Raw genomic sequence first — 13,144 nt, 5'->3', positions numbered from 1 at the left:
GAGGCATTGGCCAGGAAAGAGGCTGGGCAGGGCTGGCTCTTCCCCCCATGCTGCCCCTGAGCCCACCAGGAGGCTGGAGGTGGCTTTGCAACAAGACTCATTCATAAAGATGAAGTGAGCAGCCAGTGCTGGAAATAGCTGCTGAGAGAGGCTGGGGGGTTGACAAAGGTCCTTGGCCGCCTTCCCAGTTTGTCCATGAAATGGAAAGCACAGAATGGCATCCCATGGCATTTGACCCCATTGCGCAAGCCCTGGTTCTGCACCACAAGGCCCTGGTGTGAGTGCTCACCCTGCATGTTCATGCAGTACAAGTTTTACACTGGTGTTTAGCAGACACTTTACAGCCCAGTCGAGCTCCTCTCCAGCTCTCCCCACCTCCACTGCCCCATCTCCAGCCAGCAGAGCAGCCCAGTCACGCCGGCCCCATAGCAGTGCCCAGCCCAGGGTGCTGCAGAGCTCTGGGCACTCACCCCACAGCCACTGCCCCTCGGACGCGCACAGCAGGTCCTGAGGGACAGAGAGGATCTCAGGCTCTCCATCAGTCCCAGGGCTGGCACCAGCCATGGCATGAGGAGACAGAGGCCAGCATCTCCCTGTGTCTGCTGGCCTTGTCTCAAAGAGAATGTTATTGCCTATGTCCTGGGTTTGGCCAGAACAGGGTTAATTTTCACCGGAATCCAGGAAGGGGCACAGCCGGGGGGTGGGGGCTGACCCCACCTGGCCAAACAGAGCCTGGTATTCCATACCATGTGACGTCACGCGGGGTTCCGGTGGGGGGGGCGGCGCGGCGGGAAGGCACTCGCGGCTTGGGGGGGCGCAGCGCCGGTCCTGTTTCGGGAGAGCGGCTGTCTGTACGGTTCGTTGTTGTGCTTTCTCCTTATGTGTATCGTTGTTGTTCCTGTTTTCCCTCTGTTTGCTGTTCTGTTAAACTGCCCTTATCCCGACCCACCAGTTTCTGCCTCTTTCTTTTCATTCTCCTCCGCACGCTGGCGGGGGGAGGGGCGGCCGCGTGGCGCTTCTGTTGCCGGCGGCAGCCGAAACCGAAACATTAAATTGGCGCCCAAGCGTGGGGCAGGGATAACGGCAGGGCTGAGCAGCGGGTGTTAAAACTGTTTTTCTTAGATTTGCTTAAATTTTGTTATACGCATTTTTCTGTGTTAAGTAGTCGCCGGTAAAAAAAGGAAAAAAAATATTTCTGACTTTGATCAAGTGGCTCTGCTATGTAAATCCGTACATGCACTATGTGTTCATTGCCATGCTGTTCATCATCACTGGAAAAAGGATTAAGATGATGATTTTGCTGTACTGTACGATATCGACTTATGATATGATAACATCACTGTGCATGAAATTAGTCTTGTATTTGCATGCGGCACTGCGGTCATTTCCGTACCTCGGATCCTATGTCTTAGATTTTGTTAATAATCAAACCCAGTCTGTGGGGAAAACCGAAGGGGATACCTTCCCCCACTCTTTCGCCCCCCCTCTCTTCCTCAGGCTGGTCCTAACTGCTTTTGAGAATTTCGAGTACCCGTGGGATGCTCAGGGCAGCACTCTCCTTTTGTTCTGCCTGATGAACGGGTTCTGGGTTTTGTTTAGGGTTAAGCAAGTCGTTAAGAACATCGTGCAGAGACCTGCCCCGGGGCCGGATAGCTGTGAGTGGCTGGGTGTGTGGGACAGCATGGGCAGATGTCTAGAGCAGTGGGCACCACCGGTGTGTTTTAAACTCACCCCTGAACAAATACAGAATCCGGACAATCTGGTAAAATATCTGAAAAAAGTGTGCTGCCACCCTGGGAACTCCAGAGAGACACAGATCACCACAATGTGCTGGGGTCTGGCCCATGCCTACCGAGCCATGTTCAACACTGTTCAGTGCCTTAAAGGGGAAAGGGGGGGAAGCGAAGCGGCAGGCGCTGCAACTGGCGCTGCCCCCCCAGCCGGCCCTGTAGCCCCTCCAGCCCAGCAGGCAGTCACAGCCCCCCCGACTGGCACTGCCGCTGCCACAGCTGCAGGGTCTGCCTCGGTTTCCCTGGCAGGCACAGCAGCTGCTTCAGCCCCAGCTCCAGCTGCAGGCAGCGCGGCTGAGCCCAATGACCAACCTGTGCCGGTAGCAGTCGCCCCCGTAAAACTAAAGAAAGATGCAAAGAGAGCAGATCGCTCTGGGAGGGATGACGATGAGCCAGGGTCATCACGGGAGATAGAGACAGAGATCATCACCCGGTCCCTGTCCCTGGGCGAGCTGTGAGACATGCGGAAAGATTTCAGCCACCACCCAGGCGAGCACATTGTCACCTGGCTGCTGCGGTGCTGGGATAACGGGGCCAGCAGCTTGGAATAAGAGGGCAAGGAAGCCAAGCAGCTGGGATCCCTGGCCAGGGATGGGGGCATTGACAATGCCATTGGGAAAAAAGAACAAATCCTCAGCCTCTGGAGGAGACTTCTGTCAGGCGTGAGGGAGAGGTACCCCTTCAGTGACGATTTTGTATGCTATCCTGGCAAGTGGACCAATATGGAAAAGGGTATTCAGTACCTGAGGGAATTAGCTGTGCGGGAGCTGGTTTACTGTGACACAGACGATGAGCAGGTACCCACAGACCCAGATAAACTTAAGTGCTCACAATCCATGTGGAGGAAGTTTGTGCGGAGCGCACCCTCCTCACATGCTAACTCACTGGCAGTTGTAAACTGGAAAGGTAAAGACGCACCAACAGTGGATGAGGTGGCTGTCAGACTCCGGCAATACGAGGAAAGTCTCTCTTCCTCCCTTGTCTCAGCTGTGAATAAACTGTCCCGACAGTTCCAGCAATTCAAAGAGGATATGTCCTACTCCCCACCTGTGCGGGCCCGCATCTCAGCTATTAGGGGCAGGATTTTCTCTGCTCAGGAGAGAGAGTACAGAGGCTACACACCACGGGACACCCTGTGGTTTTACCTGCGTGATCACGGAGAGGACATGAGGAAGTGGGATGGAAAACCCACCTCAAGTCTAGAGGCACGAGTCCGTGAGTTGCGAGGTAAAACAATCACCAAAGGAGATTCTGTTAGGAAAAGTGAAGCTCCAGTTTCCAGCAGCCAGCTCTCCAGACCAGGTAGACAGTTTGACCTTGATTCCGATCCTCTGGAGGGGACCTCCAAGTCATTTTTACAGCAGGTGAGCAGCAAATTCTCTGACGAGGATTAGAGGGGCCCTGCCTCCAGCCAGGTGGAGGAAAGGGACAACCGTGTTTATTGGACGGTGTGGATTTGGTGGCCTGGCACGTCAGATCCACAAGAGTATCAAGCTCTAGTGGACACTGGTGCACAGTGTACTTTAATGCCATCAGAGTTCAAAGGGTCAGAGTCCATTTGCATTTTGGGAGTGACAGGGGGGTCCCAAGAGCTGAGTGTACTGGAGGCTGAAGTGAGCCTCCCTGGGCAGGACTGGCAGAAGCACCCCATTGTAAACTGGCCCCGAGGCTCCGTGCATACTTGGGATAGACTATCTTAGGAGAGGGTATTTCAAGGACCCAAAGGGGTATCGGTGGGCTTTTGGCATAGCTGCTGTGGAGACGGAAGAAATTAAACAGCTGTGCATTTTGCCTGGTCTCTCGGAGGATCCTTCCGTTGTGGGGTTGCTGAGGGTTGAAGAACAAGAGGTGCCCATCGCAACCACAACGGTGCACCGGCGACAGTATCGTACCAACCGAGACTTCCTTCTCCCCATTCATCAGCTGATCCGTCCACTGGAGAGTCAAGGAGTGATCAGCAAAACTCACTCACCCTTTCATAGTCCCATATGGCCAGTGAGAAAATCTACGGGAGAGTGGAGGCTGACAATAGACTACCGTGGCCTGAATGAAGTCACACCACCGCTGAGTGCTGCCATGCCAGACATGCTAGAACTTCAATATCAGCTGGAGTCAAAGGCAGCCAAGTGGTATGCTACAATTGACATCGCTAATGCATTCTTCTCCATCCCTTTGGCAGCAGAGTGCAGGCCACAGTTTGCTTTCACCTGGAGGGGCATCCAGTACACCTGGAATCGACTGCCCCAGGGTCAGGTGGAAACACAGTCCCACCATCTGCCATGGACTAATCCAGACTGCACTGGAAAAGGGTGAAGATCCAGAACATCTGCAGTACATCGATGACATCATTATATGGGGTGACACAGCGGAGGAGGTTTTTGAGAAAGGGGAGAAAATAGTTCAGATCCTTCTGAAAGCCGGTTTCGCCATTAAGCGAAGTAAAGTAAAGGGACCTGCGTAAGAGATCCAGTTTTTGGGAATAAAATGGCAGGATGGGTGCCGTCAAATCCCAATGGATGTCATCAACCAAATAGCAGCTATGTCTCCACCAACCAGCAAAAAGGAAGCACAGGCCTTCTTAAGTGTTGTGGGTTTTTGGAGGATGCACATCCCAAATTACAGCCAGATTGTAAGTCCTCTGTACCACGTGACCCGAAAGAAGAATGATTTGGAATGGGGCCCTGAGCAACGACAGGCATTTGAACAGATTAAACGGGAGATAGTTCATGCCATAGCCCTTGGTCCCGTCCGGTCAGGGCAAGATGTTAAAAACGTGCTCTACACCATAGCCGGGGAGAATGGCCCAACCTGGAGTCTCTGGCAGAAAGCACCAGGGGAGACTCGAGGTCGACCCCTGAGGTTCTGGAGCCGGGGATACAAAGGATGCGAGGCCCGCTATACTCCCATTGAAAAAGAGATTCTGGCAGCATATGAAGGCGTTGGAGCTGCTTCAGAAGTGGTCGGCACTGAAGCACAGCTCCTCCTAGCTCCACGATTGCTGGTCCTAGGCTGGATGTTCAAAGAGAGGGTCCCCTCTACGCATCATGCCACCGATGCTACGTGGAGTAAGTGGGTCACTCTGATCACCCAGTGCGCCCGAATGGGAAACCCCAGTCGCCCAGGAATTCTGGAGGTCATTATGGACTGGCCAGAAGGCAAAGATTTTGGAGCATCGCCAGAGGAGGAGGTGACACGTGCTGAAGAGGCCCCACTGTATAACCAGCTGCCAGAAGATAAGAAACAGTATGCCCTGTTCACGGATGGGTCCTGTCGCATTGTGGGGAAGCAGCGGAGGTGGAAGGCTGCTGTATGGAGCCCTACACGACAAGTCGCAGAAACTGCCGAGGGAGAAGGTGAGTCCAGCCAGTTTGCAGAGGTGAAAGCCATCCAGCTGGCTTTCAACATTGCCAGTCGAGAGAAGTGGCCAGTGCTCTATCTTTACACAGACTCTTGGATGGTGGCCAATGCCTTGTGGGGGTGGCTGCAGCAATGGAAGAACAACAACTGGCAGCGCAGAGGTAAACCTATCTGGGCTGCCCCATTGTGGCAAGATATTGCTGCCCGGCTAGAGCAGTTGGCTGTAAAAGTCCATCACGTGGACACCCACGTCCCTAAGAGTCGGGCCACTGAAGAACATCAAAACAACCACCAGGTAGATCAGGCTGCTAAGATTGAAGTGGCTCAGGTGGATCTGGACTGGCAACATAAGGGTGAACTGTTTATAGCTCGGTGGGCCCATGACACCTCGGGCCACCAAGGAAGAGACGCGACATACCGATGGGCTCGTGACCGAGGGGTGGACTTGACCATGAACACCATCGCACAGGTTATCCATGAATGTGAAACATGCGCTGCAATCAAGCAAGCCAAGCGGGTAAAGCCTCAGTGGTATGGAGGACGATGGCTAAAATATAAATATGGGGAGGCTTGGCAGATTGACTATATCACCCTGCCACAGACCCGCCAAGGCAAGCGCTATGTACTCACAATGGTGGAGGCCACCACCGGATGGCTGGAAACCTACCCTGTGCCCCATGCCACCGCCCGGAATACCATCCTGGGCCTGGAAAAACAAGTCCTGTGGCGACATGGCACTCCCGAAAGAATCGAGTCGAACAACGGGACTCACTTTCGCAACAGCCTCATAGACACCTGGGCCAAAGAACACGGTATTGAGTGGGTGTATCACATCCCCTAACATGCACCAGCCTCTGGAAAAATTGAACGTTACAATGGGCTGCTAAAAACCACTTTGAGGGCAATGGGGGCTGGGACTTTCAAAAATTGGGATACCCATTTAGCAAAGGCCACCTGGTTGGTCAACACCAGAGGGTCCAGCAACAGGGCTGGTCCTGCCCAGTCAAAACCTCAGCGCCCAGTAGAAGGGGATAAAGTCCCTGTAGTGCACATGCGGAACATGTTAGGGAAGACGGTTTGGGTTAGTCCTGCCTCGGGCAAAGGCAAGCCCGTCCGCGGGATTGCCTTTGCTCAAGGACCTGGGTGTACCTGGTGGGTAATGCGGAAGGATGGGGAAGTCCGATGTGTACCTCATGGGGATGTGATTTTGGGGGACAATAGTCCATAAATAAATTGTATAAAGTTAGTTGTTAAATAACCCTGTCACTGTCTGTTATCACTGTTATAATTGTTATATTTTATACCAGTAGTAGCACAGTAAGAATTGTCCAGATTAAACAAGGATGGACTTTTTCGATGAAAACCTAGCAGAGCACAGCGATGATAGAAGTGGACCTGGTTTTCAACAACTGGCATCCAGCAACTTCATCAAGATCAACATCTCCTGCAGACTGTGGGCACGGGCAGCACCAGATACATCAGCCGTGAGCTCCGGATGCAGCAAGTGACCGCCCACCACCACACATCACCTCTCCTGCCACGGAAGACCATTATGACAGATGGAGCCTGAAGTCATGGATTAAATAAACTCAACGGACACTTTAGAGTGATGATCCATAGACTAAGGGAATGATATCTGGAGACAGGAGAAGTGGTGGTGATCAACCGGACAATGGGGGACCTGGGCATGACGTAGATGGTATGGAATAAGGGGTGGATAATGTCCTGGGTTTGGCCAGAACAGGGTTAATTTTCACCGGAATCCAGGAAGGGGCACAGCCGGGGGGTGGGGGCTGACCCCACCTGGCCAAACAGAGCCTGGTATTCCATACCATGTGACGTCACGCGGGGTTCCGGTGGGGGGGGCGGCGCGGCGGGAAGGCACTCGCGGCTTGGGGGGGCGCAGCGCCGGTCCTGTTTCGGGAGAGCGGCTGTCTGTACGGTTCGTTGTTGTGCTTTCTCCTTATGTGTATCGTTGTTGTTCCTGTTTTCCCTCTGTTTGCTGTTCTGTTAAACTGCCCTTATCCCGACCCACCAGTTTCTGCCTCTTTCTTTTCATTCTCCTCCGCACGCCGGCGGGGGGAGGGGCGGCCGCGTGGCGCTTTTGTTGCCGGCGGCAGCCGAAACCGAAACAGCCTAATGGCCTCAAGTTGTGTCAATGGCCTCAGATTGCATCACGAGTGGTTTACGTTGGATATTAGGAAAAGTTTCTTTACTGAAAGAGAGTTTGGGCATTGGAACAAGCTGCCCAGGACAGTGGTGGACTCACCATCTGTGCAGGGGTTCAAAAAACATGTGGATGTGGCACTTCAGGACATGGTTTAGCAGGCATGGTGGTGTTGGGATAACGGTTAGCCTTTATGATCTTAGAGGTCTTTTCCAACCTTCATGATTCTATGATTCTATGACTCTGTGCTTCTATGCTGGCAGTCCCTCTGTACCAGTCTCTCTCCCGAGCATGAGGCTCCTGCCCTGAAGGTTCCCCAGGCAGCTCCTGCTACACCAGTAAGAGAAAAACCTGACCAAACTGGTGCAAGCAGAATTAACTCTGCTCTTGTCCAGGGATGTCATCTTGGGCATTGCCCTGAGTTGGCAGTGCTGCCTGCAGGCCAGTGGTTCCTGAGAGGCAGAGGGACAAGGTCCCAGGCAGATTCCTGTGGTTCACCCATCATTTCCATTTGCAATGGGCCACCCACATGTGAAGGATCTGCACAGGCTCAGTCCCTAACACATCGCCCCATGCACAATTATGTTGAACTGATGGAGAAGCAAAGCACAACAATGTGCTCATAGGGGCAATTACTTCATCCTGTTCCTGATCTCAGCTTTGGAAGAAGAGCCCAGCACCCAGACACTGATACTGAGAAAATCCTCTTTTATTACAGAGATGCAATAAAGCAAACCAGCTGTACCGTCCTGCCAGAGCAATCTACAAAGTCCTCTCGGTCAGACAGGATGGGTTCGTGCCTCTGGAGAAGCTGAGTAGATGCAGACATTCCTGGACAAATAGGATTGTCCCAGATAAAATGCTCAATTCAGAGGATGTTTCAGAGATGAATTAGAAAATCACTTCTGAAAAGACAAGAGCAGCTTATTTCTGCAGAGGGATAATTGACTGAATCAGCTTCTTCAGTGCGTCCTTAAGCTCCTGGTTCCTCATGCTGTAGATGAGGGGGTTCACTGCTGGAGGCAGAACCGAGTACAGAACCGCCACACATAGATCCAGAGATGGGGAAGATGTGGAGGGAGGCTTCAGATGGGCAAAAATGCCAGTGCTGAGAAACAGGGAGACCACGGCCAGGTGAGAGAGGCAAGTGGAAAAGGCTTTGTGCCTTCCCTGCTCAGAGGGGATCCTCAGCACGGCCCTGAAGATCTGCACATAGGACAGCACAATGAAAACAAAACAACCAAGTGCTAAACAGGCACTAAACATAATATGTTCAGCTTCCCTGAGGTAGTCTGAGTCTGAGCAGGAGAGCTTGATGATCTGGGGAAGTTCACAGAAGAACTGGTCCACAATATTGCCATGGCAGAGAGGGACTGAAAATGTATTCATGGAATGCAGAAGAGAATTGAGGAACCCACCCGCCCCAGGCAGCTGCTGTAATGTAGACACAAGCTCTGCTGCCCAGGAGGGTCCCGTAGTGCAGGGGTTTGCAGATGGCAACGTAGCGGTCATAGGCCATGACAGTGAGGAGACAATACTCAGAGGAGATAAAGAAGAGAAAGAAAAAGGCCTGGGCAGCACATCCCATGTAGGAGATAGCCCTAATATCCCACAGGGAATTGGCCATGGTTTTTGGGACAGTGGTGGAGATGCAGCCCAAGTCAAGGAGGGAGAGGTTGAGCAGGAAGCAGTACATGGGGGTGTGGAGGCGGTGGTCACAGGCTATGGCAGTGATGATGAGGCCGTTGGCCAGGAGGGCAGCGAGGTAGATGCCCAGGAAGAGCCAGAAGTGCAAGAGCTGCAGCTCCCGTGTATCTGCGAATGCCAGGAGGAGGAATTCAGTGAAGGAGCTGCTGTTGGATATTTGCTTCCACTCAGCATGGAACACTGTCCACAAAGAAAGAGACAGTGAATAGTTAGGGTAGAATTCTGTGAGAAAAGTGGAAGTGCTTTCTCCTAGACTCACCCCCATTGCTGCACACCACCCACTTTTCCTTTTCTAGCAGACATTCCTTCAGCTCCGTGGCTGGAGCTCTGGTCTGTGCTGGCTGAGTGTGCCGTGATTAGCAGTGGTGTTGCCTGCTGTGTGCTGAGGAGTCAGCCCTGCTCTGCAGCAATTGTTGCTAAGGCATGGGGATGGCAAAAGGCTATTAGAAAATGTTTTCTGCTGCATTAAGGGATAAAAAAGTGAGACGTACTAGCAAAAGGATTGCTGGTATGCAAAGAGGAGGGTGTGTCCCTCCTTCTTGTTCCCAGTTGCCCTGGACTTGCACCTTTCTAAGATGAAGAGCGATTACACTCCTTTGTTATCCTGAAAAGCAACTGTACACTGCTGAGAACAGAGGCATGCACTGCAGACCATGAAATGATGCACTCTTTTTCAAAATATCTGTTCCTCACTTCTAGCCAAGGACTCACATGTATAGTAGTGTCCCCTGGAATCTGCATGCTGCTTGGATGGACACACCAAGGAGATAGGAAAGGGTCCTAATCATGGCAGCTTATTAAAGAAGAGCCAGCTTATTTGCAGACCTCACAGACTGCATTGCCCAGAGCTTCACAGGTTTGAGGAAAGCTGGCACACCTCACTGCTGTGGGCACATCTGCATAGGAGAACCCACAACGTCTGTGCCTGACTCTGCAGCTGAAACTCCCATTCCCAGAAAGCCTGACAGCAATTCCAACATCTGAGCAAGCATGGGAGAGACACAGGCGGGCACTCAGGAAAGCTTTCCCTTACCCAGCTCTGCACACCATCTCCCAGACATCAACAATGCAGGACAGTTGTCCTTGGGCTCTGGTCAGTGGGAAACGGGCACATGGCAGGAGAGATGCACTTCATCTCTTCTGCTGGTCTGCTGCACAAGGAGGTGACTAATGGCCTAGACCCCAGCGGCTAAGGGTTGTGCTGGCTGGGGAGCAGACAAGAAGTCTGTCGCTCAGGGAAGGAGTCTGCCCTGCAAGGCACGGCCAGCAGGTTCCCAGGTCTCCCCTGCAACAGGATTTTCATCAGCATTTCCCTCCTTCCCTATCCTTGTCTCTGCTGCCTGAAGCTGTCTCTGCTGGGACTTCTTTCTTTGGCTCCGTACTTCTTCCCTGCCTGTGCTCACAGACCCCATCCCAGTCCCTGTGGGCACAGCTCTTCCCTGCAACTGTCTGTGTGTGCAGGGCTGAAAGAACACGTCACACAAACCCTGGTGAAAATGGAAAGGTGATACTGGTTTTATCTGCAGGCTGGTGGGGGGTGAAGGCACTTGCTGAGGTTCCTCGTAAACCTCAGTGTGATGGCTGAAGAGTCTCAGCCCCTGCTCTGACCTGCACAGCTGGGTTCCCATTGCCACCAAGCTGAGCCAGAGAAAAGTGGAAGCGCAGATTCAAGAAAGCAGAGACTCAGGCAGAAATCCCCTGCACTGAACGTAGTCATGAAATGTCCCTTTGGAAATGACCTGTGCATGAGCTGGCTCTGTGAGCAGCCCTGACCCATGCAGCACCCTCTCCACAGCTGACGGACCCTGCCCTGCCAGGGGTCAATTCTTCAACCCTCACCTTCTCGCCACAGCGCTCCAGCACACAGCCCCTGGGGTGCAGAGACTCTGCTGTGAAGGACAGTCCTGGGCACCCCTGGCGGAGAAGGCAGCTGTCATGCCCTGTCCCTCTGATGGTGCAGCAGGGAAGCCCTGTTCAGCAGCACAGCCTTCTCCTCTGCACTGGAGTCACTGCGAGAGTCCTCCTGACAGGTCTCACAGGCTGTAGGGTGTGCCAGCTTTTGAAGATGCCTTCAGGAATATGAACTACATTGCTCTGCATGCAGTCACTTACCGTGTAGAGGGCTGTGAAGAGCTCTCCCCTAGAGAGGTCTCAGCTCAAGGTCTTCCCACTCGCGATGGCCTATAAGCTGCCTCTGCCTTGCTCCTCTCCCCTTGGAGCCTGCAGGCAGTGCCCGCAGCCCTGTTGGGCTTTGCAGAGGAGCTGCTCCTGGGCAGAGCTGTCTCTCTGCAGCACTGCCTGCTTGTCATCTGCTCCCTCCATCCCAGGAGCCCAGCCCAGCTCAGCAGCAGAGGACCAGCCCAAGGCATGACTTACTCTGTCCCCTCTGGACTCCCTCCAGGTGTCCCCGGGGCTTCAGGGGAACCTGCTGTGAAACAGGCTGGAGGAATAACTGATGTTCCTTCACTCAGCTACAGAGACACTTACTTTTAGCAGTTTCATTACTCCTATTTGAAAAGGAGCTGGGCATGAGAATCACTTTTTTGTCTCATATTTAAGCAGGACACTGGAAAAGTGACAGGGAAGGATCAGTTATTTCAGGCTGGGGGAGGATGACTTTAATTGAGTTAATTTAGGCATTTCATATTGGACTTGTGTTGCTAGGGCTAGAAACACTTTCAGCTCTCCTCTGTACACACCATGTCTCTGCTCTGAAACAAAACCTTTGCACACACAGGGTCTTGGACCCTTGATAGCAGTTTTTCTTTTGCCAAAGATGAGCTTGCCTGGTTTAGCAGCATCTGTGTTTCATCCCAACTGTGCAGCAATGCTCAGCCAGGGTCACAGACGGGATGAGCTGGATCCGTTCATGTCAGAGACAGAGCTGTGGCACTGACCGAACCCATTGCCAGGGTGTGGTGGCAGAGGTTGGTACAGCTGGCCTTCAAGGACAGCACCCTGCAAGCACAGGAACAGTCCAAATGACAAACCAGTCTAAACCTGTAAGGCAATTCCAGGGAACCACAATGAGTGCTGACTAATTCAAGAACGGTTAAAAGAAAAACAAAAGGGCTGTGCCCCAGTGCATGTGCACTTGGATCACATTTCTGGGTGTCAGAAGAAGGTGACTGGGTTTACGCAGAGCAGATTGTGCCTGTCCATCCTCTTTGCCTTGTGGTCCGGAAGTGAGGGGTACTGCTTCTAACTGGAAGTCAGCAATGCTTGCAGCATCATCTGTCACAACATTCTTCTGCCCAGGATGGGATTTCATGGTCTGTGTGGGTGGATGAGTAGATGGGTAAGAGAAACTAACTGGATGATCGGGCATGGGGAGGCATGGCCAATGTTTGGTACTCAGTCTGGGGACCTGTAACTAGTAGGGAATGGCAAGACTTTGTCCTGCAACCTGCCCTGTTCAATGTGTTTTTATGACCCAGAGGAGATGAGAGAGTGCTTTTTCATAGCATTTGTAGAAGACATCATATTGAGGGGAGCAGACACTACACTTGAGGCCGGCTTGCCATCCCGAGGGACACTGACAGACGTGAGGGTTGAGCCAATAGGAAACTCATAACAGCCATGAAGTCCTGACCTTGAGGTGGACTAAGAACCTGCAATGATCGAGCCCGGGGACTGCTCAGGCCTGTAGCAGCTCTGTGGGAAAGGGTCTTCTGCTCTCTGGGTTTCATTAGGTAAAACATGAGCCATCAGCAAACAAGGCCCACAACATCTTGGGCTGTATGAGCAGGAGCACAGCCAGTCTGCTCAGCACTCTTTACATGGTATACACAATATTTTCCCTAGGTTTTGACATCCCACCATGCCAGAGAGACCTTGATAAACTGGAGCCAGTTCAATGTAGCAGCGCTGAAGCCATCAGCCTGGGAGAACTTCGGTAGTGTGAGTAGAAGCTGAGATGGCTGTTCTTGTTCAGCCTGGAGAAGTGAAGGTCTTGAGGGGGACATACAGCAGCATTGCACAGTTCCCAGCAAGATGGAGTTAGGCTCATATCCGTGACACAATTAGAAGAGATAATGGGCTGCAACAACAGACACTAAGGTTAGCTATAGGGAGAAACCATTCTAGCATGAGGTTAGTCAAACACTGGAAGCTCTTTCCAAGG

The 13,144-nt window shown here is 52.5% G+C and overlaps 1 pseudogene; it reads right to left on the bottom strand.

Moving 5' to 3' along the window:
- Positions 1-8,238: 8,238 nt before the first annotated feature.
- On the bottom strand, positions 8,239-9,286 carry LOC142365064 (olfactory receptor 14J1-like; annotated as a pseudogene).
- Between the last annotated feature and the right edge of the window lie 3,858 nt (positions 9,287-13,144).

The sequence above is a fragment of the Opisthocomus hoazin genome, chromosome 31 (genome assembly GCF_030867145.1).
Source record: "Opisthocomus hoazin isolate bOpiHoa1 chromosome 31, bOpiHoa1.hap1, whole genome shotgun sequence".
NCBI classification, from domain to species: domain Eukaryota; kingdom Metazoa; phylum Chordata; class Aves; order Opisthocomiformes; family Opisthocomidae; genus Opisthocomus; species Opisthocomus hoazin.
The sequence above is the reverse complement of the archived record's forward strand: the minus strand, read 5'-3'. Positions and strand labels throughout refer to the sequence as shown.